Source organism: Lichenostomus cassidix, chromosome 5 (assembly GCF_008360975.1).
Source record: "Lichenostomus cassidix isolate B80296 chromosome 5, HeHo_3.0, whole genome shotgun sequence".
Classification (NCBI taxonomy): Eukaryota; Metazoa; Chordata; class Aves; order Passeriformes; family Meliphagidae; genus Lichenostomus; species Lichenostomus cassidix.
In genome coordinates, this window is record NC_139486.1 from 5803404 (window position 1) to 5831231 (window position 27828).

Below are 27828 nucleotides of genomic sequence, written 5' to 3' on the forward strand. Positions count from 1 at the left end.
TGGGATTTCCAAATTCCAGCACAGATCATGAATATCTGAGCTGGATCCACATGTTAATTATCATGCCAGGGGATGATCCCACAGGACCATGGCAGTGGTGGGCTGCAGGTGTCATCTAAAGGCAGCCAAACCCCATATTCTCTCTCCTCCCATCCCAGCCTGGGAAGGAGATGGCTGAGCATGCAGCTGGGAGCTCACACTGGCTGTTAGGGAGGTTGTAGGTGTGTGATGCTGCTGAGGGATGAACAGATACCTTCTGCCCACTGTCCAGGCACAGATCCTTGTCAGGAGCAGTGGTGTGGGCTCTGCAGTGCTCCAGGCTGTAGCAGGCTCCTCTGGCAAGGTGCAGGGCTTGCTGATGTTATCAGGGTTGCTGTGTGTGCCACTGCTTCCCCTTGGCAAGCTCCCCAAGCTGTGCCACCCTAGCCTGCAGAGCAATTCCTGCCTGATCTGACCACGGATCTGGTGTGTCACTGCTGCAGCAGCTTCTGGGTGCCCCTGGGGAAATGTGCTTTTGGCTCTCTGGAGGGGAGTGAGAGGGGTCACACTGGTTTCTCAATGATTTTTCCATAAGGATAACAATGGACCTGCAAGGCCCATTCCTAGTGGGTTCTTTGGCAGTAGGTTCATTCCTGGTGGGTTCTTCAATCCTGGTGGTTCTCATTTTAATGAGCCAGGTGTGCATTGGGTTGCATTGTGTGTATTTGATTTAACAGAAAGAGTGGAAGAAATTTTTCTTTACCCTACACTCCATTTTTATTCTTGCCTGCCTGTCATCATCTGCTGCTCATTCCTCATGTCTTTCACAAGCTGTGGGCAACCAGGCTGAGCCAGGCCACAAACCCTATATTGCTTTCCTTCTCCCTCACCTGCATGCCCTTGTGAGAGCCCTGGAGAGGCACAATCACTGTGCCACCACACAGCACTGCCTGGGGACATCTGCTCAAGCAGCAGAAGAAGCAGAGGCAGTAATTTTTGCCAAGCTGCTGAGGGTTTGGGAGATTGGGAGTGGTGCATGAGGACCTCACCCTCTGTGTCCCAGTGGGAGCTGTGTGTGATGCTTTGGGGTGTCACTGCCCCAGGCAGAGCAGCCCCAGCATCAGCAGGCAGGGCAGGCAGCATTCCCTGAGGGCACAGCTCTCCTGTCCCTGCAGACCTGTTGGGAAAGCAGAGAGAAGCAAAACCAGAGTCTGTGCTGATTTCTGGCAGCACCTGCCAGGGGCAGAGGCAGCACAGATGCTGCTGGTTGAGGGTTTCTGCCTTGGAAGGGCACAGAGATGCTGTGCAGAGAGTCAGCAGCCACTGAGCCTGTCTGGAAGGCTTGGCTGGAGGAAATGAGGTTAGCAGAAGCAGAAGTTTCTACAGCTTGCCTACCAAGTGACAGTCCAAGTTGGCCAAGGATGCTGGAAACCACTTTTTAGCCTGGGCTCCTCTCCATCTCCATCCAATCTGTGCAGCAACACACCAAGCTAAAGAGCTGGAATGTGACTTTCCCTGGACCTGTCTTGTGGAAGGTGAAGCACCATAAGGAAGCTGATGGCTCAACCTGCCTGCAAAAGGTATCTGAAGAGAGAGGAAACACAAGACTCACATCTTTAAAGATAAAGAGGAGTGTGTGGGTGCCATTTCCTCAGCAACTGAAGCTACTGCAGTGTCTGATCTGTCTGTGGCTTCAGCCTCTCTTCAACAATATTTCTGCTAAAGGGGACAGTTGGGAAGAATTTTAGCTCCATAATAAATTTTTAGGGGAGATCAGATATGAGATCAAAATGTGTTTTTTTCTTGTTTAGTTCAAAATTTGTCCCCACATGCTGATTTTTTCAGGTTTGATATTTTTGGTTTTGTCCATGAGATTTCTTCTTTGAACTCTGGCAGCACATTCCTGATATGTCCTTAGTTTTTAATTTTTTTTTAAATTTTCATCACTCTCTCTCCTTTCTTGCTTAATGTTTTATTGTAATCCCCACTCCTATTTTGCAGACTCTTTAGAGATTTGAGACTCTTTAGACTCAGCTATCTAAGGTAGAAAGTTTTCTGCAGGCAGAAATCCATGGGAAGTACAGGCACTTAGAACTTAGGAAATTTAAGTCTCCAAGTGGACAGACAGAAATTAAAGTGCTTTTAAGCTTGGAGAACTTCTGGAAAATGTTTCCTCCCTCCCCAGCTCTCTTTCTGTGATTTACAACACTGTGGAAATTCAATTACAGAAGGTAGCTGTGAACACAGCGAATACAGGGGGTCACTTTTTGTTCCCTTACAATTCAGAATGACAATCCACATCATTAAAACTCAGTGCATGTGTACTTGATAGCAAACAAATTGGACAGCTCTGAGATTGCTTATTTCTTCCAGGAATACAAGGATGAATTGAGCCAAAGCAGTTTGCAGCCCGGCGTGTCTCAGCTCAAGGCTGCTAATGACGCATCCTAGAAACACAGAGCATCAGCAAGTCCTTTGTACTTTGCTAATATTTTTCCTGCAGTAACATGAGAGCAATTACAGCTTGGAAGGATGAGAGTTGGAAGGCTGGAGGAGATGAAAAAATTCAAAGGGAAAAACAGGATTTCATGAAGTGAAGGCAGGGAGTGTATGTGGGTGGGCGAGGGAGAAAGCATCTGTAAATAGTTGGCACTGACAGCTGCCTTTAAAATATATGGGAATCTGGAAAGAGAGAGGTGGAACAGCTGCAAGTGTGTGTATGGTTTATGGAAAGAGGAGAGCAGTGTGCAGCTTGTGAGGGAAGGAGCAAAAGAGCAGAGCTAAGCAGGAATCCACAGAAGGGGTGAGAGAAAGTGGGGCAAAACCAGAGTGAAGTTGGGGAAGAAAGTGATTAATTCAGAGAGATTTTCAGGAATGGGTATAAACTGTAGTGCAGCTGATGTAAGAGTCCCTGTCGTGCCTGTGACTGCCAGGGAGGGGAAATTGCCACTCTGCCGCCTGCCTGTGGTCCCAGGCTGTCCTCCCTCCCCTGGCTTCATCTTTTGATTTACAGTAATAAGAAATTGGCCTTCCTAAGAGCAGGTCATGGGACTGGGCCGAGGGATTAAAGCCAAGTGCCTGACCTCTGTGCATATTGTAATGCTTGTGAGCCATTGACTCATCCTCTTTATTGGCAGGTTGATGGATTCCTAACTAGGTTGTTAGTGGCAGCTCAGCCTTGCTGCCTGAGATGTGCCTTTTGTGTTTAAACTCTGACTTAGAGAAACAAGTTCATTTCAGGCTCTTTGTGTTTCTCTCCTCCTCCTTTTCACAGCTTTTACTTCTTTAAATGTAGACTTCTTTTGACAGATCATCTCCATGGTAACTAACAGGACCGGGCTGCCTACAGAAATTGTAGTAATAAAGTAGTTGGTTTTTACACATGATGAAAAGATGATGAAGCACAATGATAGGTGATAAAGACACAGGTAATTGCTCTAGAATAATATTGCTGCCAAGAAGATGACTGAACTCCCACACAGAAGATGAACAGATGGTGTATTTATTGAAATTCATAGGCTGAGGGAAGAAAAATGTAATTGATGGCTGTGTAGGTTTTGTTTCAGTTTACTATGTTCTGAGCAGAGCCAGGAGAGAGGCAATGCCGGCAGATGGAGCCCGTATGCAGAGCCACTGTCTTCTCTCACTGGAGATCAGAATTCCAATCAGAGCCATAAAAGCAGCAGAACCACTAATTGCTCTGATGCATTTTGCTGGTTTAGATCTGTCACACAGCCCTGGTTTATTTTAGAAAGGGTGTAATTCTTTTGTAAGAGCAGTGGTGGTAAATTGCATTAGAATACCGGGAACGTGGAAGAAGAAAAATTTTCCATTTCCAGGAAAAAAGGAACACTAGCAAAACTCGGGCTCAGTGCAAGTTTTCCAACACCAGGTGTGTGTCTGTATTAGTAAAGGGCAGCTGTGGCAGCTTTGCTAACCTGGTTGTTGTGCAGAATCCATGGGAAGGCAAAGGCAGGGAGTTTTCTTCAGTTGCTCCCTCTGTGTTTTCAAGTTAAAACTGTTCAATTTGATGTTGAGGCTTCAGTGAAAATGTTGTTTGCCTGTGTATGGCAGTGCTATGGGTCTGGTCTGAATGATCCCAACACGAGAAAGATGTTGATCTGTTGGAAGAAACACAGAGGAAGCCACAAGGTTGATCCCCTCTCCTATGAAGATAGGCTGAGAGAGCTGGGGCTGTTGAGTCTGGAGAAGAGAAAGGTCTCCAGAGAGACCTCTGAGACCCTTCCAGTACCTAATGGGGCTCCAAGAGAGATGGAGAGGCACTTTGCACAAGGGCATGGAGTGATAGGACAAGGGGGAATGGATTTCAGAGAAGGTGAAGAGGTTTAGACTAGATGTAATTAAGAAAATCTTTAGTCTATGGATGGTGAGGCCCTGACACAAATTTCCCAGAGCAGTTGTGGACTCCCCATCCCTGGAAATGTCCAAGACCAGGCTGGGTGGGGCTCTGAGTAACCTGGTCTAGTGAAAGATTTCCTGCCCATGGCAGGGAGTTTGAACAAGGTAATCTCTGAGTTTCCTTCCAACCTAACCCAACCTACAATTTCATGACTACATTGCTGCTCTGTGGTGTGGTGCAGTGATCTGGTCCCATATGTGGAGTGCTGTGGTATGCTTTGCCACAGGCTTTGGTGCCTTCAGGTTCTGCAGAAGATTACTTCAGTGCTGCCAGAAGAACATAAATGTCCATGAGAACCAGTCTCTGAAAGGTCTCTCTTTGAGAGGCACAAAACCCCACACTTAGTGCAAGGAGTGCCAGCTCTGGAGCATAAAGATTTTCCCATATGGATAACAAATGCTGCCTGTTGGGTATTTTCAAATACCTTGAAAATCTGTCTTTCCTGCAGCTCCTCTGTGTTCAGCAGCTTCAGCACCCCTGTCGTGCCCCTGCTAAACCCCACAGTTTTGTGATTTATTGGTGACAACGCCTGGGCGCTGTTTAGTACATCATATGATTCTCTCTTCCTCTGCAGTCTGGTGCTATTTTATTGATTGTATAACTCATTTTCTCATCGTGTTCTGCAATGAAGCCACTTCCCACTTGGGTTTACCTCCAGTTGCACCTACTCACATGTTGACTGCATTTGTAGCTGCTCTTGCATGCAAGGAGCTTTGAGAAGTGTATAAATACCAGAAGAAACAACTTCTTTGTCCCACAATGGTAGTGCCAATGAGAATGAAAAGAAATATGTAGGTAGTATGGAAAAAATTTCACTCTCCAGGCCACTTTGCCCTAGTAAGGAAACTAAAAGTTGTGAGTTCATCACTTGACAGTGTTTGTGTCAAATTCCCCCTTCCTTTTATTCCTTCCCTTCAGATTGTCAGGGCACCCACATCTTTTGTGGCACCTGAAAAACCTGATTTGCATGCAAATTGCTCCCGTTTAGGTTGAAACATTTCTGTCATTCTTCTTTCCAACTTCTTCCCCTTTTTCCTGCAAAAAAGGAGGGGTGGAAAAAGTTACTTAAGCGATACACCTTCTTCACACAAGATTAAACAGAATTGCTCTGGAAGTGGAAAGATGTGCTTTTTTGAGACCTGTCAGGCAGCCAACAAACGGAGCACTGAGTTAGAGATGCCTGAGATGTACTATGTAATAAAAGAGAGAATTGGAAAGGAAGAGGGTGAATCTGAGGACTGAAAAGAGGCTGACCTACTGCTATATCTGAGCTGTTACTCGAGCACATGAAGCGTGGTTGGAGTCGTATTGAGCCAGCCTGGTGGCTGTCATTGTGATGACTGGTTCCTAAGGAGCTTCCTGATTTATTTTCAGTGCTGTCCATCCCTGTTGCTAAAGCAGATCTTGCTGGGCACCCAGCATGGTCTGAGGGACCTCAGCAGCCTGGGGGAGTCCCATGGAGAAGATGGTACAGGAATCCTTCAAAGGATAAGCCTCGTTTGAGAAAAAGGGCTGGATTTGATAGCTTGAACACATTTGTCAGGTGGCTGGTGGCCTGAATGCTGCCAGCTTCTCTGTCAGCCTGGCTTTGTTTGCTGGCCTCTTTTCTTCCCTCCCATCCCTGCCCTGCCCTTCACCACTAATTGAGTGTTTCAGGCAAAGCTGGTCAAAACATTTTTATTCAAAACTTATTTTGCTGGCAGCCAGGCTTGGCAGCATCAAAGAAAAGATAAACAAAAAGATACTGTCATTTTTCTGGGAGAAATTCTCATTTGAAAGTTGGAAGCTGACCTATTGTCACCCACTTGAGGGGGAATACATTGCCAATTGCTTTTTCCTTTTCTGGTTTAACCTTCTCTCCCTTTTTCCTTCCATCCCCCTTCCCACTCCCCATTTCTGTTTTCCCTACTTGGCCTTGTTTCCCTACTTGTGCCAGAATGGTCAAGGCAGTCTAGGCTGATGTGAAGCCTTTCTCTCCAAGCTGAGTGTTCTTTCAAAAGGTAATCAGATGTTTTTCAGTTTGCCTTCCCCCCAAAAGTATTGGTTAATCTTGGGCTGGTTTCTGCCTTGGACAGCATCATAGGATAACACGAGTTGGAAGAGACCCACAAGGATCACTGAAGATGAACTGAGGCTTCTCTGGTTTCCATGCCCATCAGGGCAAGTAGCAGCCAGTGGGGCAGGGCTGGGCACTGATCCCAGAGCTCTCCATCAGCAGCAAAGCCCATCCATGAAACTCCCTGTGGCTCCTGAGTGTCCTACTGCTTACTCATGCATGGTAGGGCTGAAAGAAGTATGTTGTTTTGGCAGTGACGGAGTGACATTACCTGGCCAAGAGAACAACTCCTGTGTTCATTCTTGGGATGGGGAAGACTGCCGGCTGGAGGAGAGGATTCTGGTGTCCTGGTAGGTGGAATCACAGAGTCACAGGATGGGTAAGGCTGGAAGTGGCCACAGTGAGTCACCTAGTCCCACCTCCCTGCTCCAGCAGGGCCATCCCACAGCACATGGCACAGGATTGTATCCAGATGGTTCTGGAATATCCCCAGTGAGGGAGACACCACACCCTCTGTGGGCAACCTGTTCCAGTGCTTGGTCACTGCACAGGAAAGCAATTCTTCCTCACGCTCAGGTGGAACTTCAGTGCAGCAGATTCTGCCCATTGCCTCTTGTCCTATTGCTTGGCCCTGAGAAGAGCCTGGTCCATGCTCTTGACCCTCACCCTAAAGATATTTGAATACAATGATGAGGTCACCTCTCAGTCACCTCTTCTAAAGGCTGAACAGGCCCAGCTCCCTCAGCCTTTCCTTGCTCCAGTCCCTTCATCATCCCTTCATCATCTCTGCTGGACCTGCTGCAGGAGCTCCATGTCCATCCTGCACTGAGCCCAGAAATGGCTCCAGGAGCTCCATGTCCATCCTGCACTGAGCCCAGAAACGGCTCCTGCCCTCCTCAGAAAGGATTCATCACCAGAGAGGTGTCCCTGTGCTGCTTGGCATAGACTGAGAAAAGCCTCAGAAGCATAAACCTCAGGAGAAACAGCAAGAATAAAAATAATGCTCTGGATTAATGCCTCACCCTGGTTTAGGGGTGATGGGGATTGTGCAATATCCATGATAATCTTGTACAACTGAGCTGCAGGACCAGGGGATTGGTATTGACTGCTGTGCACATAGCACACCAGCTGGGTGATGTGGTAGTCTGTTAGTTGCTGGGTGATTAGCAGTGGAAATTAGCCTTCAGATACCATTCCTGCTGGGACTGCTGTCCCTGAGCCTAAAGCACATGATCAGAAAGGTTCATTTAATAGGTAAAGCTACTGAAGAAAGTTAGTTTGTTTGATTTGCTGAGTGAAAGCTGCAAACCAAGCAGTTAATTTTAGTAGTTCGTTAACAGCTTGCAATCTCATGGGTTGAGATTATTTCTAAATTTACAAACAATTTAAAAATTAAACAAAAAAGTAATCTCTGGTTGCAGTGCCAGAAGTGTGGTTGTGCTGTGTCAAAGCAAAGGTCCCTCATGCTGGCTGGTAGCAAGTACCTGGGGACAATATTTAAGAACAGAGTTTGGCTTTGTGTTCTCAGTTTCTGACAATCAGCAGCTTGGGGACTTTCTAACCCAGAAGTTCTGTTTGATGGCCTGTGATGAACCCATACTCCATTTATCTGCTTGGTTTTTGAAATACTTATGCTACCAGGCCCTGTAACACCTGCAGCAGTGAGTTCCACAGTCTTGTGTTGCATGAAACGTTATTTCTGTGCATTGTGATTTGTACCCAACACCTGCTCATTGTGTTGTGTGCCCTCCAGTTGCTTTCCAGAAAGGTGTAGTTACAATTCATTCCTTATTTCCCACCTCCATAACACTTACTACCCCCTTTTTATTACTCCTCCATCTGCCCTGATCCCATAATTACCTCTTTATTTGACAAAATCAAGTTTTTTCCTTGAGCAGAAACTCTTGCAGACCCCTTGTTATCCAAGTTGTCTGTCTCAGGGTGGTGCTATTAAGGCTTTTAAGAAGTCTTTTAAGACTTTTACACTGTAGTGAAGAAAGGGGGACAGTATGGATTTGTAATGGCAATACTTTTCCTGGTCTAACTATTTTTCATAATACTTCTTTATTTGCCTTGCTCCTGAACACTGAGCTGTTTTCAAGGAACTATTTGGGCAGTCAGAGAGATCCCTTTTCTGGGAGAAAATAGTCCTGAATTACACCCTTCAGCTTCTCTGCAGGTAACATTGGTGCAAAATTTGGCTTTCCTACTCTAGATTTACCATCATGAGTGTTCCCTGTGCACCTCCATCATCAGTGGCCCCACCAGCTCTCAGAAAGGCATTGTATTTCTGCAATACTTGAGGAGGAGTTGTAATTAAATTTTTATGCCATTAGAAATTTGCTGACCACAGTTGTTTTTTGGTCTGCCCTCCAGTGATTCCACATTGAATTTGACAGAAGTTCATGATCTGTTTTTCTTTTCCTTCTCTGAACATGATATTCACATTCTGAAGGATGCTTTTTTCTCCATTTTTGCCTGAAGTTACCCTTCAACCCCAATCAACAAATGGATTTTTTTTGGTCCTTTTAAAGTATACTGAATCAATAAGTATCCTGATACTTTCCTATAGTACCTTTACGTGGTCTCCTGAAGTATTTCTGCCTTTTCACCTATTTCTTCATAGTGTTACACTGATTTTTATGTAGTCCTCCTTTTTCAAATCCAATTTTATTGCTTAAATTGCTGTGGGTTTCTTTTTGCTTCCATGGGGTGTTGAAGAATAGCCATTTCCATGTGTCTCTGTGGACGAGCTGCTCTTCTATTACAGGTTTTTAACTAGTTATTTATAATGTCTAAAAATACAGTGTTTTCAGCACCCTGTCAAGACAGTTTCCCAGTCTCTGTGGTATAACTGTAGTTTCAAATCATTCCTTATTTCTGTCTCCATGCCCAGTCACCCTGTGGACAATGTCACAATCTGGTAGGTTTTAAACTAATCTTAATCCATGGGGTTTTTTTTAACACATTGCACCATTTCTCCTGACATTCTCCTGCTTCTCATATCCAGGGAGTTACAGCTTCCCACTGGGTTTTTTCTTCCATTGAGCCTCTTCTGGTGTGTCCCCCTAATGTGAGTCCCTCCTGTCCCACAGCAGCTCCAGCTTTGCCTGTTTGGAGGTGACACCATGGATGAAGTGACAGGACAAGGGGAAATGGCTTCAAATGGAAGAAAGGCAGGTTTAGAGAGGAGGTTTGAAAGAAATTCTTGGCTGTGAGGGTGGTGAGGCACAGGTTGCCCAGAGAAGCTGTGGCTGCCCCATCCCTGGCAGTGTTCAAGGCTGGATGGATCTTTGAGCAGCCTGGTCTAGTGGAAGGTGTCCCTGGTCTAGTGGAAGGTGTCCCTTCCCATGGGAGGTGATGGAATGGGATGATCTTTGATGTCCCTTTCAACCTAGACCAGCCTGTGATCCCATGATCCACAGCTGTGGTTGGACAGCCAGCTGCCCAAGGGACACAGGTCCTTGCAGGGAAGAAAAGCTGCTGGAACATTCTCCTCCTGGGCTGAAGCCTTTGCTGCAGGTTTTGATTTACATCTCTGATCTCCACCAGACCTTCACCTAATTGAGTAGATTGACCCTGGCTCTAATATAACAGGCAATTAATCAAAGGCTGACTAATCAGCTCTCTCCATGGCTGGCACCTTGCAGAAAGTCTGGGAATCACTTACATGCTACTCTGCAAACCAGTTTTATGCTCTGAGATTTATAGCCAGTTAATTCTATTGAACTCTGTGGATTTACTGTAAATTTCAATTATTATAAGCTCTGAAACATAATAAAGATTCCTTTACTTAGCTACCTTAAGTGGTAATTTTAAAACTAAGTTCTGTAGCTGCTTTATCTAATTACACTCAGTAGTTTGACCATAGTATTAAAATTAAGCTAAAATCTGACATTTTTCCTTGGATTTAAATACTTTGAAAACTGATTGGCTAAACAACAGTTTAAATTTATTTTTAGGGTTTACAAGTGTTTTCTTTTTAAAGCTCTTAATTTTGATCTAGATAACTTCAGGAGTTTGACACTGCTGTAATGCAGAACCTGATTTTTGAGTTAAGGTTTGTATTTACCAAGCTGCAGTAGTTAATAGCCATTCCGTGATGTTGACTGACATCTATTAAGAGCTTTAAATTGAAGATGCACTGTGAAATAAGATAAAATTAAAGCAGAAAAAAACATCTGCAAACACTTAGTCTTCCTGCATAGCCAAACTCATTTAAATTAGTGTGTTTTGTACTGGGGTGGAAGCAAAGGGCAGCACAGGGATGCAGTTGGAGGCTGGGGCACTGTCTGAGGGCAGCAAAGCCACTGCTGACATCCTCAAGAATTACATGAGGGGTGATTTTTTTTTCCTTTTCCCCAGCCAGGCCTATTTATGAGCTCCCTGGTGGTCCTCTGAGTCCTATTCTGACTTCATTTTTCTGCAGGAAGGGGGTAAGCAAACTGTACTTGGTTTGTTTGGTCGATGCTGAGCTTTTCTGATGCTCCAGAAAAATCACATCTGTTCCCTTTCTTGTAACAAATGTTCAAATCTCTTATTTACTAGCGTTAGTACACCTAATTAAATAAACTAAATTGCTGTGGGCAGTTACGTAGGCTGTGCCTTAATGCACACCAACTTTCTTTTAGCTCTTTTCCTCACCACCATGAGCCCTGGAGATCATCTGCTGTTTTTTTCCATTGCTTCCCACGGAGGGTTGATATGTGGAGCCCAGACACACTCACCTCTGCTCTGCTGTTTATGGCCCTTGGTACCTGTATTTTTGAAGCTGCCTGCTTTGCTTGGCTTTCCCTTAATGACTTTTGTGTCATTTTTGTCACTTCTGTGACCTAAAGCATGTTGCTAACACGGAAAACACAACCTTTTTGCTCTCCAGGAAAGCCCTGAACTGAACTACCCATGCAACTGAGTCTTTACTGCTGGTGAATCCCTCCTGAACATCTTCCTGCACTGTTAGACTCGTGGCTATCTTTTCACGGTTACATTTTTTTTTTGATGCTGTTAGATAAATATATCACATTCAAGTGGTGCTGCACTAACTCTGGAAGCATAGCTGGTCTGTTTAAAGTGAGGACTCCCTACTTTTTCTGGGGAATGAGCACTCCCCAATGCATCTGAGTCTCTCTTCAGAGTTCCCAAAATTTTTTGAGGGCCATTCTTCCAAAATCCATTTTCAAGCTATTCATTTCCCTCCCCCCTTCCTGTCTTGTTTCAGAGCAGGCTGGAGCTGGGCAGGGTTGGCATCCTCCTTTCCTTTCCCAGCACTGCAGGGTGAGCTCCAGGCAGATCCCTGGCTGTCACTCACAAGTGCTGAGCGTGGACAGATGACAGTGCTTGTGCCACATCAAGTGCTGTGAAGGTTTTAGAATAACATTCCTGGTACTTTGAGCTCCTTCTTGGCCTGCACTTCCTCATGCATCTCCAAATGGTTTCAGTGTGCATGGTGAGCAGCTGGTCCTTTTCCTCCAGTCTGATACTGCTGCTTATCAGTGTGGCTGTGATTAGGCTGTAGTGTTTGTACATGGCAAGTGTTCTAATTAGCTAAAGTCACTCTGGAGGCATTTTCCTCTTATTTGGTAGTGTTCCAAATTGATGCACATGTTGCTGTTTGCTGGTTTGGTTTTTTTTAAATTCCTGGGGTATTTGGTTCTGTCTCCCTCATATCTGTCAGGAGAGCTGTTAGGAGGTTATTTCCCTCTCTGCCTCTTGTATCACTTTCCAAGGTGCAGTGGTTGTTTCTGCCCGTGTTCCAGGTCTGTTTGTCCCACCTGTCCAGCTGCATTGCTGTGTCAGTTTGAAAACAAACCAGTGGGAGATCACAAGTAGGGATTATAAATTTAATAAGAAAATTAAAAATAAGTGCAATAATACAAGGAAAAGCATTGACAGAGTCAGATACAACCTGACACCCTCTTAAGGGTGGTAGCAGCAGTCCAAGTGAAGCAGTTCAGTTGAAGCAGTGATCCTGTGGAAGGTTTGGTCTCCAGCTGAAGGTCCAGCAGTAGCTCTTGTCCTTGGGGAACCCAGCAGACAGGACTAACTGGGGCAATTCCAAGGCCAGGTTATATCCAGGTGGGAATGCTTGGCTCCTCCCTCCTGGGTGGAGCATCTCACAATAGGATGAGATAATTCCATTAGTCACATGGTGGTTTCTTGATGGCCCATTGTCCGTTATCAGGGGTGGTTCACAGCAGGAGATAACAGCTAATGCCCCACAGCTGCTGGTAATAGAATACTAAACACATCTCTATTGTAACTTAATACAATTGCTTGTAGCTGATTGGATATTTGGGTTCCTGTTTGGGTTCATTCCCTGCACAGAGCCATTGCCTGTGACTCTGCTTGAATTTTTGGAGATTTAGATATGCTCTTGTCCACACTTGACTCGTGCAACCTACAAGCTCTCTATTTGGTTTGATGTTTCCAAAGTAGTTTGTGATTCAGTTGCAAGGTGAAGAACACTGATCTTTTTGTTCGTGAGTTCTGACCGAAATCAGCCATTTTTCTAGGGAGTTCCAGCTTTCCTTCATCTCCTTTGCAACTGTAATGGTCTTGGTTGTATTTCTGTCAACAACCTCTTTCAATGCTGGATTTTTTTTTTATATACTAAAAAATATAACCCACCTTAAATTAGAAAGTCAAAATCCTTGCCACTGATTTTCAGGTCTCTAAGTAGACTTGAGCCACCCCTGTTGTGTACATAGACATTTTCTTTGGAAATCCACCTCATGGAGTTTGACTTGGCCTGTCTGTTTGCTTTGTTTTTAGGGGTTAATTTGCCTGCTCAACTGTAATTCCTGGGCTTCACACTAAACTGAGTGCTCCTCCAGGCTTTCCTTCTTCCCACCAGCAGAATAAATGTAGGTTGCAAGAGAGACCCTGGGGTTCCCCTGAAACCTCTGCAAATTCCTGTGACTTGGACCTCTCAGATCCACTTCAGAGGTTGTTAAATTAGTGGGAAACTTTGGAATGAGTGAGCACCCAGGGTCCAAGCTTGGGGTGGAAGTCAGAATTGGATCCAAAATTCCATTAGTGAAGTGTGCAAGAGCACAGGACTGTAACTGCCTGGCCACAATAGCCACAGGGAAATGGTTTGATCAAATTACTGTTTTATAATCTACTACCTCTTTATTTGCATACTTCAGCAAGCCAGGTCAGATTTCTCTACTACAGACTTAGTGGGCACACAGATTTTATTGATATTTTGGACTCCAGGTGAAGTTTACCTTTTTTGGTTGTGGCTAATGGCTCCCAGCCTCTTTTCAGTTGGTTTTCAAATGTTATTTCAGGCATTTGGTCTGTGCAGTTTCATAGAAATTTTAGTGAGGAAATGCTGTAGTGTCCAAACACGTGTTTAATTCAATCACTGCTTCTGCTAAGACAGTTTCCTCCTCCTCTGGAGCTCGAGACCTTGTCACCTGTACCTGTCAGCAGACAGCAGGTGAATATGGCTTAGGCAGAGAAGTGTTGTGCCAATATTTCTGCCTTCATGCCTTTCTAGCACAGGCACATTCCTTCCAGCTGGCTCAGAGGACTGGAGCACTGGGAGACACTGTCTGACCTCAGCAAGACGTGCCAGAGATGTTTCACTCAGCTATTCATGCCTTGGCAAGAGGAGTGCAGTGCCCTGAGCTCTGTTTCATAAGCTTTTCTAGTTTTGGGGCTCTTGACTCAGAGATCTGACTCTGTTGCTTACACTTTGCTCTTTAGTCTTACATTTCTTTTGAATAAGACTTGGGGCTCAGGAAGGAGAACAATTTGACAAAGTTCAAGCACTGGGAGATGTATTGCTTTTTTGCAAGTCTAGAAAATGTTGAGGAAGGCTTAATATACTGAACAAAGTGAAAGTGTGAGTTGTTACTGCTTGTGTGCACCTTTATTGCCATCCTGCCTTCCCTGCACATTAATGGCTTCGTTGAGCCAAGTTTACCTCCAGCAAAAGCTGCAGCAATAATTGCTTTGTAAAGAGCTACAGTGAGAGTGATGCCTGCTAAGTATCAGGGAGGTGGCAGGTATCCCATGGCTGCAGCTCTGGGAGGGAATGAAATCAGCCACACCAGTATAAAGTCTTTTTTTTTTTGGCATAACTTGGCTGTGTCAGAGTTGATCTCCCATCCAGGCCCAGGGTAGGAGATGCCTGAAAGGGATCTCACTGCTTGGCCAAGCAGGAAGCACCTCCTGTTGCTGAGGGAACAGCCATGCTGTGGCTCCCAGGTGAAAACATGTTTGATCTTTGGAATAATGGTGTAAAGGTTTATGTGAAATACATTGTCTGGGTTTTAAAAATACCAGCTTGACATTTAATGGGACATAAAGGGAATGTATCTACAGTTTAGCTGGTGGTTGACAAATAATAATAAAAACTGACTACATGTGAAAATGTATTTGAATTCCTGCCAATTGTGCTCCAGCTCTTTTAGCACAACAGTTCTGGAAAAAACAACCATAGAAAGGGCAGTGTTGAGTTGACAAGGGTGAAAGTTTACTCTCTTAACATTATTGTGCTATTATTTCTGGATTACATTTTTTCCCCATTGCAACTTTGTAAATGAAGAATTCAAGAGCAAAGTCAAGTAAAAACTTCATGTGGGAGATGAAGGCAGAGCTGAGTGCATGGGAATCAGAGTGGATTGGTGGAATGTATGGTCTCCCATTTCCCTCCATAAATATTGCAGTCCTGATGAATTCTGGAGAAATCTGAGTGAAAGTGGATAAACATCCTATTTCCACAGAAAACATATTAAGGGCTGCAGTTAAAGTTACAAAGGGAAGAGTTCAAAAGTAAGGGAATAACAGAACAATCCTCGGGAAGAAGTTTGGTGTAAGAAGCTTCTCTGGTGCAACAGCAAACCTGGGTAAACCTTGTTGAATCTGAGACCTAATTCTCTCTTTGGCACCTCATTTCACAGGCTCCCTTGTGGCTAGCACAGGTCTTTCCCATGAGGATTTTTCTCCTGTGTTTTATAAACAAAGATAAAGTTTGGATGTTATTAAAAACAGTGTCTCGAGATTTGAGCAGTTCAGGCCTGGCCAATCTGCCTAGGGGGAGGTTTCTGACTGACCAATCTGGGAGACCTCTGAAAAGTCTATATAAGTTGGAATCAAAACAATAAAGCTCTTTTTTCTTGCCACACTGAGAATATGGGTCTTTTTCTCTGCTAGCGGCTCAACAGCGACACTCCCTTCTGGAGCTGCTGCTCAGACATTTAATTTTAACCATGCAGCATTGGAACTAACAGCATATACAGGGAAGGAGGCACCCCCAGACCTGAGTGCCCAACTCCCCCAGCCCCTTGCTGGCAGCCTGGCTCTGCCAATCCTCATTCTAAATGAGCAGGGAAATTTCCCCCTGGTTTAGCAGATGAGGCAACTCTCCTGAGTGATGGATGGATGGATGGATGGATGGATGTAAGTTGCTCACTCAGTTGGTTCCAATGAGGAGTCTGACATGACCAGATTTGTGTTTCCTCGTGGCTCTGTGTATTTTTAGCCACAACTCCTCCTGCTCTGGGACTCGCCCTGCTCATCAGCACTCAGCTATCCACGCCTGATGTGGCACCATGGGGACAGGGGACAGGCTGTGAGGCTGGGAACTGCCCTGCTGGAAGCCACATGTCCCCAGCAGTGGCTCTTCACCACACACCCTCTCCAGCTGCCCCATCCATTGGGATTCTGCTGCTGCCAGACTCATGTAAGTCCAGGGGATTGAGGTCTGCCCAATAAGGCCTTTTCTCCCTCCTCTTGAACTCTTTCTAAGTAGCTTTTATTTTGAAGATACCACTCTGGACTACTCTTGGGGGATCTGCCAGGCAGCAGCTTTTATACACAAGATCATCAGACCACCTTTTTTTTTTTCTTTTTTTTTTCTTTCCTTTCTTTGGGAAAAAAAGAGTTGCATTAGGAACACCTGCAGAAAATTGCCTCAGGGAGCAGTTTGCCTTATAGAGAGGCAAGACACTGCTGAGAGCAGATTAGAGCCAACTTGCAAATTGCTGCAGGCAGTGGGGCCAGAAGCCCTTTTGGTTTTGAGCAACCAGGTTTATGTACTCCTTTCCTTCCCACCCCATTTTCTGTCCACCTTCCCCACCCTCTCTCATGTTTTGGGCATTGTGAGTAGCTGGGCTCAGATGTGTGGTTTAATTTTGCAGCTTTTTCATGCTGTTTTTGAGGAACATCAGGTAGTCTAGAAGCTGGAAACAATTTTTTTTGCACCAATAAATGAATTGTTGGGAAGAGCTTCAGTTTCACTACAGAGAAAGCTTTTGCAGGTGTGGATAGTGAGGATGGATTTTCCCTGAATGGTGGGGAAAAAACACCATTCTTCTACTGGGATTCAAAACTACACCCAAAATACACGGTCAAAGTAGCAGTTGTGTGGAGAGTGAAAAGTGATCACAAAGAAGTGATCTCACAGTAAGTATCACAGAGCCTTCCTGAACATATACATTATGGTTAAAACAAATAAAAACAGAAGAAAAAAAGAAAGAAACCCAGAAGTTGAAGTTTATTCTCTACCTTTTTTTCCTCTTTTTTTTTTCCCAGCTTTTTTTTTTTTTTTTTGCAATGAGATGTGACTTGGTAAGAGACAGTCTCCCAGATGAAATCCCCAGCTATTCATGAGTGTCTAGCAGGTCTGACCTGGTGTGCACTGGGACCAGGGCTGTGCTTACACCTTTTGCTCTAAGAACAGCTTTTAGCTCTGTGCACAGGAAACCCATTGGGAAGCTCAGAGCTGCTGGCACAGCTTTGCTCTTCCAGCCTGGGAGTCCCCAGGGCCAGCAGAGTTCAGGGAAGTGATGACTGCCTGAGCATGGCAAGTGCAAGGGGCAGGCTGCTCCCTTGGTTTTGGACTGAATGATCCTTACTTTACCTTTTTAGTGCAAATCTGTGGGATTCCAGGATTGGAAAGGTACATTTCTAAGATGGATCCAAAATACTTGTGGCCAAATTGTAAATGAAACCTTTTGCAATAAGTAAATTGCAGAAGTAATAAATTATGTCTGTAATAGAAATTATATCATTTATGTGTAATAAATTATATCTGTGTAAAGGAGAGAAAATCACAATTTCCAATTTCCTGATACATGAATGACAAATTATTTTAGGCAAATTTATCAACAAAATAATTGTTTGAATAAAGACCTACCACTCTTAAGGTGAGAGCAGTAGGGAAGGTGAGGCAGCAGTATTTAAATAACCCTTTGGAGGTGGCATGGGCTGCTTTATCTTGTTTCCTGGCTCACATTCCTTTGGTGGCTGTCACATATTTACCAACCAGCAGCGTTCCTTCTTCCTTGGGATGTTAAATCAACAAACACATGCAGAGAAAAGGGCAAGAGCAGCAGCACCACTCCTGTTTTTCAAACTCAGGACTGTTCCTCTCTTCAGCTTTGCCCAGCTCCTGTGAATACTACAGATTCTGAGGATTTGGCAAATTCTCCCAGGCAGAATATTTTTCTCACAAATAACACATTTCAAAGCTTTCTTGAGAAGTTCCATTTCTGGTTTGACTCATTTTGCTGCTTTATGTAAGTGTGATTAGGTAAGTCTCGTGTTTGGAAGGCTTTGGGGGTATTTCTTGGTGAGAAGATAGCTTTCCTAGTTTGTTACTTTGGTGACAATTACAGTTTGAAAAGAAAATCCTATGTCACCCTCAATTCTAACTTTGGATTTGCATGCTGCTTTGGTTTTCTCAAAATACAAAGAATTTGGAAATTGTAAGGAATGAAATAGGAGTAAGCCTTTTCTTGTGCTTTGTGCTCTGACATTGTTATTTTCCCTGCTGTCATTCCAGATTTTATTGTAAGGCACTAGTAGACCACAATCCTAGATCCATAATGAGTAACAAAAGTGCAAAGTATTTGCATTCCTGTTAAGCAGAGGGCACATCTGATCACAGTGCAAGGGAAGCCATGGCTGCTTGCAGGTGTTTGTGACTCAGATAGGTTCAAATTAAAAAAAAGAAACTTAATGTACCATGATGGCTGTGGCAGAAAACAGCTGAAGGGATCCCAATAAAATAGTAAATAGACTCCACAGCTTGGCCCAATGTATCTGAAAACATCCCAGGAACATGCTGCACTTTATTTTTGTGCTCCTTTATGTCTAGTGTTTTGCAGAGTGCATGTGTGGATGTTTGCTCACGTGGGCTGGGCTGGAGCACCAGCCCTGCAGAAGCCCTTGAAGTGCATGGAGTCTATTTTAGTCCATCTCCACTGCATCTGTTCTGGCTAACAGTGGCCTCTGTCTGCCTCCCCCTTCCCTTCTCCTGGCTCTGAAGTGGCACAGCTCTCCATTTATCCCTGGGAACAGTCAGACGTCACAGGTTTGGCTTGAAAGAAACTCTGGGCAGATGTTTTGAAACTTGTGAATGCAAATGAATCCTCTGGAAGAGCTTTGTGTCCAATTCCATCTGGAGAAGGCCCTTCTCCCAGGTTTTGTAGTGCTGGAGTCCTGCCCTGCATGTTGTTTTAACAAGGGAGTTATGGAGGGTGACTTACAGCATCAGAAGTTGTTTTGAGGTCATTCCTGCTCCCCATCAGACCAGTGACCACTCTGCTTTTAATTTCCGTAGAGACAGATATTTTGGGCATAAGAACCAGGGTTCATCTTTGATTCAGTTCGGCTGAACTTTTCAGTTTTTGGCTGAATTGAGATTAAGTAAAACTGAGGAGTGTCTGGACTAGAAGAAGGTGTGATGTAGAAAAGAACAAACTGGGAGGGCACACGTAGGGAGTGAGCTGTTCTGGCTATTTCAAACCAGTTGTGCTTCCCTCTTCCTTATGCCTCTCCTTTGCCACAGAGCCCTGGGTTAGCTGAGCAATGATTTCAGTTCCTTCCTTTCTCCATGCAGCCCAGTAAACTGGTTAACTGGTTTACACCTATGTGGAGAGAGAAATGTTTCCAGGGCCATGGTAGAAGGTGGCAGTGCTTGCTCAGATCTTCACTTAATTAAATACATGGCTCTAGATAATGCTGACATTTTTTCCCCCCACAAGCATTTGTTTTAATGGCTTTTGTTATTGTTAGAACATATTTTCTCAGGGCGTAGGTCACTTGGTCGATACCAGAGGCCTTGAAATCTTCCACAGTGCTCTCTTTCTTTGAAACCACGCCCTGCTTCATGAGCAGCAGCCTTCTGCTGCAGGGCTCCCTGTCAAACGCCAACAATTCCTCCATCCTGTTCCTCAAGAGCAGGAGTCTGAAGCTGGTAGCTAGCCCAGTTCCCAGGAAGCTGTGGTGGGGCAGAATCTCCCATGCAGACATCCTCTGCACCAGATCAAAAAACATCTCAGGATCCCTCACACCAACTGTGGCAATGCCAGAAGTTAATCTGGCGGCAAACAACCTGTGTGGAATGAAACTCAGTGTAGTACCTGTGGATTTTGGGTTCAGAGAGTTGTGGTTATGCATCCTCTGAGATGGTGTAAAGAATGATCCAGCAGGGGAAGGAGAACCTGAATGCCAAAGCTGAGTCTGCTGCTCAAACACCCTGATTTCCTCTGGGAATTGGATGGAAAGGTCACAGTCAGGGCTATCTTCAGTGATGTAGCTCTGGTGGTTGTTAGATGGAAACTGATGGCTTTTCATGGATGTGAGTCTCATCACCAGCACACAGAATTTCTTGTCTCAGCAGCAGCATCATGGCTGTAGAACATTCCCCTCTCCCCCCTACTGCTCATGCCTCTTCCTGTGGCCCCTTGGTTTGCTAAATGCCAGACTGATTATCTGGGTTTGTGACTGGACTTAAGGCGCCAGAGACCTTTAGTAGAACTGTACAAAGTTTGGTCTGGCTACTCCTTTAAAAAAAGATAAAAAAAGATCAATGACTGGTTGAGCTCTCAAGGCAAAATTAGCCACCAAAGCTGCCCTTTTAGCACTGCCAATTAGAAGTTTTAGAAAAAAGCAGGTGTTCTGTGCTGCAGTTTGACATCAGTCCCTGATTGAGGAAGGTCAAGAGATACATTCTTGTCCCATTTTTTCTTTTTGGTCAGCAGTCTGCCACTGCTGGTGCCTGGATGTATTTAATGGGAGCTGAAAAAGGCATGAAACAGCTTCAGAAGGCTCAAAACAAGTAGCACCAGAGAGTGTGTGATGCCAATATTGGAAACTTTATTTTTTCTTCCAAAGGTCAGGGGTTGAGGCATGGATATAGTGAGGGTCCTGCTGCTCCTGCCAGAATCCTCTGCTTTCTGCCAGGATGTGCGGAGTGCAGGGGTGAGGCTGTGGTCCCTGGCCACCCTTCTTCTCCTTTAGTACCTGCCAGGAGATATCTGTGGCCCACAAGCATCCAACAAAGAGCAGGTCAAGGAGGAGCCAGGGCTGCATTCAGAGGGTGCCCTGCTTTCCATTGGCACGTGGCCTGCTCTCCACAGATGGGAAATCGCCTAAGTATTAAGAGATTTGGTTTGATTAGCTAAAATCTCCTGTTGGCAGCACATTTCCAGTCCCTGGAGCAATGGGGATCAGACAGGTTGCCAAGGCAACACGCAGCCTTCAGAGAGAAGTTCGCTGTTGCGTCGTCCTTGGTCAATTGATGGAGTAGGGTTTATGTAGGTCTTTGAAAAAAACCCAAAGCTGCTGTCCAGCCTTTTGCTGTGATGAGTCATTGTGCCTTGGGTCAAATTGGTGAAACTAAGAGAAAGGTTTTGTGGGTGAGGAAAATAAATACATAAGAGCATAAAGATCCTAGTTAGATTCCTCTTTGAAGAGGTGGGAGCACTTCAGTTGAGTGGAGACAACTCATTCCTTTTTATCCCCCCAAATAAGTGAAACAGCAAATGAGATCCTGCTTTCTCCCCCCTCTCCTTCCATTTCCTCTCTCTCCCAGATGTGAAATACTTACTTTTATTTGCTAGGGAACTCTGCTCACTGTTTAATTCTTGACTCATATCAGAGGTCTGTCCAGTTTGACCTTTTGTCACTGCTTTGCTTGTTGCTCTCTGCTCCTTTCTCTGTTACAGAAGCCTTGGTAAATCCACCATAGAAAAGTTTCCATTTCATGACATTATTCCTCCTTTTGTATCACCTGGGAGATGGAAATCTCACCATGTCAGCACTGTGAGCACCGCTGTGGGTGTGAAAGTCACTGTGTCTCTCGTTGCCTGTTCATTGGTCTGGAGCCCAAGTCAGGGAGTGCATGGGGACAGGGGCATCTCTCACTCTGACTGGATTTACTGACATAACAGAATTGTGCCAGTGGCGGGCACAGCCATCTCTGAAATTTTGGAAGGGACCCGATTCAACATTCTCACAAGCCAAGGAGGGAGATGCCAGTGTGCTGAGTGCCAGGTCTTGATTCGCTAAGTTAGTTAAAGTTTATTTTTAAAAGTAATTCTGGCAGTGATAGGAAAGACTTCAAGTCTATAAGGATAACAGGATGACAGGGAGCCAAAGCTGGTATATGGGAGACACCATCAGAATGCCCCTTTTTGTTTCTCTCACTGTTGGGATGAATGTGGGCTCTCCTCAGCAATGGATATCCTGTTAGTTCAGGTGGAAATCACTGTCCAAGCAAGAATTGCAAAGAGTCACTGCATTGTTTAACAGGGGGAGCCAGGCTGGCATTTTCTGAACATGCAGGTGTTGTTTTCTTGTGACTGTGCACCTCAGCTGGTGTCATGTAGCACAGGGAGAAGAGAAGGAATTGAAAAATAACTCTAGACACTGCTTGCTGTGAGAGAAATTCTGACCTTCTCTATAATAAAACCAAGGCATGAACTTTATAGACAGTGACTTGTATGTGAGAGGGAGAAATTTAAAATGGTGGAGGAGTCTTTAAAAGTCTACATTGGCATCCTTATTTATTTATCCTTTCTGAGAGGATGGCAGTTGATAGATGTGTCAGTGTGATGCTGCACAGTTATCTTCTTTCCCTCTCTCAAAATACTGCATTAGTGGTACCATGGCAACAAAGAAGTTGTCTATAAGGAAAAGGGGAAAAAAATAAAAGCATGACTTCAGTGTTCAAGAAAGGTGGCAGACTGACAGCCCTAGTCTTCCCTTTCTACCAGTGAGGCAGTGTTGGTGTCAGCTATGACAAAAGGTATCAGATTATGATCTCTGTGTTGTACTGTGACTGAAAACAAACCTGGGACACAATCAAAGACAAACTTACTACAGGGAGAGTGGGCTGAGAACCTTCTGAGGAAACATGCTCTTGTCGGACAATTAAATTTTGTTTAAATTATAATTTTTCTAAGAAATGCATCATCTTGAAAAAACTTTCTTAGACTTGAGTTTTGTCCTTTCTCAGGATGGAATTCCTCTCTGAGAAGTCTGCAAGTAAAAACAGCTGTCCCTTGTTTCTGTGGTAGTTTTTCCAGAGATTGGATAGTCAAATGATATCTGGAAGGGGCAAGCTCCAGTCTCTATCCTGTTTGATTCATTTGCATTTGAGTCCAGATCTCATCTCTCATGTGAGAGCCCTAAGCAGCAGGAGATTGGCGTTTGGGGACTAGATGCTTTCTTCCATTTGATCTAATTCAAGTTGTATTTGTCATTATCACTACAGCCATTTTCGTGCTCTCCTTTGTCTCAGGCAGAAGCCTTGACCTCAAAGGCAGCTCACTGCTTTGTGTGATGGCTGGTTTTGCAATGGAAAATAGTTCCAGAGTGCAAAACTGAGAATCTGAGCATAGCTCAGAGGTTAGAGTGAGTATTGAGATGGAGAAGAAATGGCAGAGCAAACTCTCGAGTGTGATGATACCTCATAGATTGTAAGCTAGGAAGGTATTTAATTGTCTACTTGGTTCTAATTTTTTTTCACTGGTCTGGAGAAGAACTGGGCTGAACAGTTGTGAGGCTGCAGGTTTTACCTTTATCTCAGCTCTGGGTCAAGCTCTAGGAACAATCCAGGCAGGGACCAGTGGTGGTGCAGGATGACCAAGGCCTGGATGGGTGTGATGTTCCTCATGCTGTCCCCATCAAGTCTGTTCAGCCCTGACATGCAGGAGATGAGCTTTCAGCTCATGAATGGCAATTCAAGTGCTGTGCTGTTTGAATTCTCAGTTTCCCTGGCTCTGTTGACTTCAGTGAATTTTGAATACCATGCTGAACCAGAACCATTTTTAAGGTTATTTCTGAAGCTGATGATGGATCACCCTTGAGAGTGACCTCCACCAGAGAGTGTGAATGCTCCCTGTCCTTCAGGACACATTCATGTTCCCTGGCTCCATCTGTATTTGTGGTGTGTTTGCTTACAGATGGAGGAATGGGGAGATAGCCAGGACTCTTCTGGATGCAGAACTTTGGGTGTCATTATTTGCAGAGGCTGTGAACTTGCTGTGGACTTGAACTAGTGCTCCACACTCCTTTGAAACACACCCAGCAGAACTAACACTTCATCTTGTCTAGCTGAAAAATGCCTTTTGTTGAAGGCAGAATATTTCAAAGAATTGTGTGGGCTTGGCTACAAATGTCATCAAGGCCAGGATGGGATTTCTGCTGTTGGGAAAAGAGTGCTGCCATGGGGTCGTACATGGCAAAATACAGAGCAGCCTTTGTAAGGTGGAAAATGTGGCCTCAGGGAAAGCCTTTTTGAAACTGGGCCTGTGGCTCTCACAGGTTGGCTGCTGGCTGCTTTGAGGTTTGCCCTGCCAGTGTTTATGTCTTGGTCATTTATCTACAGCAGGTTCTCAGTGAAATCCAGACTGCATGCTGAGAATTCAGGTCTGAGTCTGGCTTGCAGTGAGCAGGCTGAGAAAAATCAAGTCTGCTACTACTGCTGGCCCCAAAACAGGCTAGAGGGTTCTCTCCTCTAGCTCTGCACCTTGGACATGGTACTGGGAAAAGGAAAATGTGGGTTTAAGGGAGAATTTATCTCAGCCCTTCCATTTCTTAGGTGACTGCACTTGCTAAATGCCACTGTCTGTGTTTCCTGTTGTGCCTGATGTGCCTTCCCTTGACCTCAGCCTGGCCTGAAGGTGTTGAGCACCTCTACTGGATTGCAGCCCTAAGAGAATCAGGCTTTTGGGTAAAAAATGCCAATCCTGTGGCTTTTGTGTGACCCAAAGGGACTGAAGGGAGATGTCTGAAGTCCTGTGACTGTCACCATGATGTCATCTCTAGGAAGGTGCTGTCGATGTTCTTTGTGGTAGCCTCAGCTTTGGGGTGAAACATGAGGCAATTCTAAACACAAAAATGCCTGTAGATGGATGTTAGATTTCTTGCTGGTTCTTTTAGGTCTAACTTCCACCATTTTGGGTTGTGCCTGTGCCATGGCTCCTGTTTTACAGGGCAGTTGTGTTAGTGTTTCCCTGATTCAGAGACTTGCTGGGGGGATAAATACATTGAAGCCTGCAATTTTTTTGGGTGCTGTGGCTTTAGGGGTGGTAGAAGAGAGGGGGATGAAGTTGCTTTACTGTATTTGAGACCTTTGAAATTGCATGCCTATGTCAGAGGCCATAAGGGCAGCTTAAATCTTTGGAAATGACATGCAAATACAGCAGCAGCAGCTACAAGGGGGGCTATTCCTCCACCCTTTGATCAGACAAAATTGGCAGTCAAAGTAAATAGAGGTATAGTGAGGTCACAAGTGCCTTTCAGTTCCCCATATTCCTTATATAAAAGGACTGGAGAACCTCCTCATTCCTGCTATCCGTAAATCAGCACATAAAAATAAAGTGTGTGAAACTGAGCCTCGATGCAGGGCAAGTTCTCCTGCCTTGGATGAGAATTTCACTCCTGCTATAGCACCGAATGTGGTCTGATTGCTTTTCTGATAATGTATTTGTGGATCACCTTGAGGAGAAGAGGGGGAGTTATACAACTGTTCGTCTCTGTGCTGTTGGAAAGGGTCGGGCTTTGTCTGCTTTGAAATAGATATCAGGAGAGAGCTGCAATCCTGTGAAAACACACATTTATTTCTGAAGTGTTTGTGTATTGTGTGTGTGGTGCACATGAATAGAATTGCCACCTGTCCAGGGCTGATAAGGACGAGCAGTGGTCATGTTCTTGCAGTTTGCTGTGTGAAGAATTGGCACCTACAACTTCCCCCAGTCTGAGTTAATGAAATGCTGCATGCAGGGAGTTGTTTCACCATTTGTGGCACTTTCTGAGTTTGCATAGATGTGGATTTGTTGGAGATTTTTCTACAATGGATACAGTGTTAGCTGTGGTTTCTGAAGACCCTTTACCTTTTTTTCCCCTGTTTTACTCTCTCAGAAAGATCCCGTTAGTTATCCTACTCCTTTAGGAATCTACATATGGCACTGCTTTCTTTTATAACCTTGGCCTCAGCCTGTGAGTGGGCAAAGTGACAAAACTCTGATACCCACGTGCTTTGGGCACTGAGTAGAGGAAGTGACTGAGAAAGCTCTTCAAGTTTCCATTGCACCCAGCAGGGAAATCATCCTTGCAGTGAGGCTGCTGCCATCATTCCATCCCACATAACTTCCCCTCAGTAGCTGCTGAGCCTTGCCAAGCCCAAGGATGGACTCCCAGGCTTTGCTGATAGGGATGAGGATATGGAGATATGCAAGTAGGTGGAAACTCTCTAATACATCATAATAGTAATAATAATAATGTACACTGGTACTGCCTTGCAGCTTTTGCGAGAACTTCTGCCCACACACCAGCCTACTTGGTTCACAATGCAGTGTGCATGCTAGACAATTAGTGGCTGATAATGAAAAATGTCATGGGAACCAGCAGGAAAATCATAGCTTACTCCAAATATATAATGAAATGCAATTAGCACAGACAGCAAAACAGACAGTTTATGCTTTCTTTTTCTTTCATAATTAAAAAGTACCAGTAAACATTCCTTTTTCAGGAAGTTTGGTATCAAATGAAATCAAAGAACTATTGTCTGGAATAGTATTTTATGCAGAATTTAATCCTTGCACAGCAGAATGGATCAAGGTCTTGCTAGTTGCAGACTCTTCAAGTGAATCCACTCTGGAGCTCCTTGTGTTCATTCCTCTGGCCATGGTCCATCAGGAGAGACATGTCTGGTGGCAGAATTCCTGTGAAATCTGCTACAAGCCAAAAACCCAGCTGGATTCAATGCATGTAACAGTGTGGCCAACACCTCTCTCGTTCTTCTGGACAGACTCTCCCTGAAGTCATCATGCAGTGTGCAGGTGGCTTTGAGCAGAGGTTGGAGCAGGAGCAGCATTGCAGTGCCTTGTGTCTTCTCAGATCCCTTCTGTTGACCTCACTTCTTTTCTGACCTTCTCCTTTTTACCTTGAGGCCTTTCACACTGCACCAAGTTTGTTCTTGAGCAGTGGACAAGGAATGTGTGCAGTTCTGTGGCCTCAACCTGCCAGGAGCACAAACACCATTTCTTGGCTTGTGCTCTCAACCAGAGCAGCAGAATGAGCAGACCCACATTCCTGCACAAAATCCACTGCACAAAAGCGTCTATGGCATTAATTTCTTGGCTTTAAAATGGTTAAATGGTGGAAGATCCTGGCTGAATGTTTATGTCCCAAAGCACATAGTGATCAGCACATCCCCTGGACTTGAGTGCCCAGGGTTTGAACCAAGAGTTGAATGCCTTACTGTATCCCATTTCCTTGCTCCAGGCACAGCCTGCCATCCATGTAAGGATGGACATTTTACCTGTGTGAAAGCTGACACATCCCAGCAATGCTGCAGCACAAGGGATGTGTGTACATTTCTGCCACTTTTCCTCCTCAACACTTCTCAGGCCCAGACATCCACAAGCCAGAACAGAGCTCTGCTCCAGATCAGTGTTACAGTAATTTCCTGGGCACAGCCTTAGCCTAGAATTTCAAATATGCAGAGGAAACCCTTCAGCTGAGGGCTGGGTGGAGAGCTGGGAGGTGTGGTCAGGACTGTATGCAGGTGCAATATGTTTTCCTCTTGATGGAGGAGCAAAGTTCCAGCATTCCTCCCCTCCAGAGGGATTGGAGCTTCTGGTTCAAATCTCAGCCAGGTTCACTGTGTGAGACAGTGCTCAGGTGCAAACTCCCTCAGAGACGCTGTGGCATAAACTTCTGGTGTCTGGCATGAATACTGCAGTTGAGAAAAGAGGAAATCTGTGCATAAAGTCACAGGAGAGGCTGTGTGATGTCCATTGCCTTGTGCTGCAGAAATCCCACTCATCTCCTTGCAGTTGGACAGACCATCTTTAGGAGAGATAGGAGAGGTGCTTGGTGCCTACAGTGAAGGGAGGTGAGGGATCTCAGCCTTTGTTGGTAGCTGGCTGATGGCCTTTTCCACACAGGAAGAATTTGTGCAGTCCCTTCTTGCCTGTGCTCCCAAGTACTCTGCCTGTCTGTGGACAGTTTTTGGTACTTGGCTTTGAAAAATTGTCCTGGAAGTTGAGGCTGGGCCTTTTGTGTGCTCTGACAGGTGGTGCCTTTTGTATTTTTGCCTCAAGGAGTAGGGGAAGCCTGAAAG

The 27828-nt window shown here is 44.9% G+C and overlaps 1 protein-coding gene across 5 annotated transcripts in view; it reads left to right on the forward strand.

The window, feature by feature from the left end:
- Nucleotides 1-17794: 17794 nt before the first annotated feature.
- SYT16 (synaptotagmin 16) overlaps nucleotides 17795-27828 on the forward strand; it is a 67234-nt gene continuing 57200 nt past the window's right edge. For 4 of the 5 annotated variants that reach the window (XM_085061125.1, XM_085061129.1, XM_085061127.1 and 1 more), the window contains exon 1: nucleotides 17795-18000. The gene's annotated coding sequence lies outside the window, so the exon portion shown is untranslated. The remainder of the gene's footprint in view (nucleotides 18001-27828) is intronic. The other variant, XM_085061128.1, reaches the window with a different exon arrangement.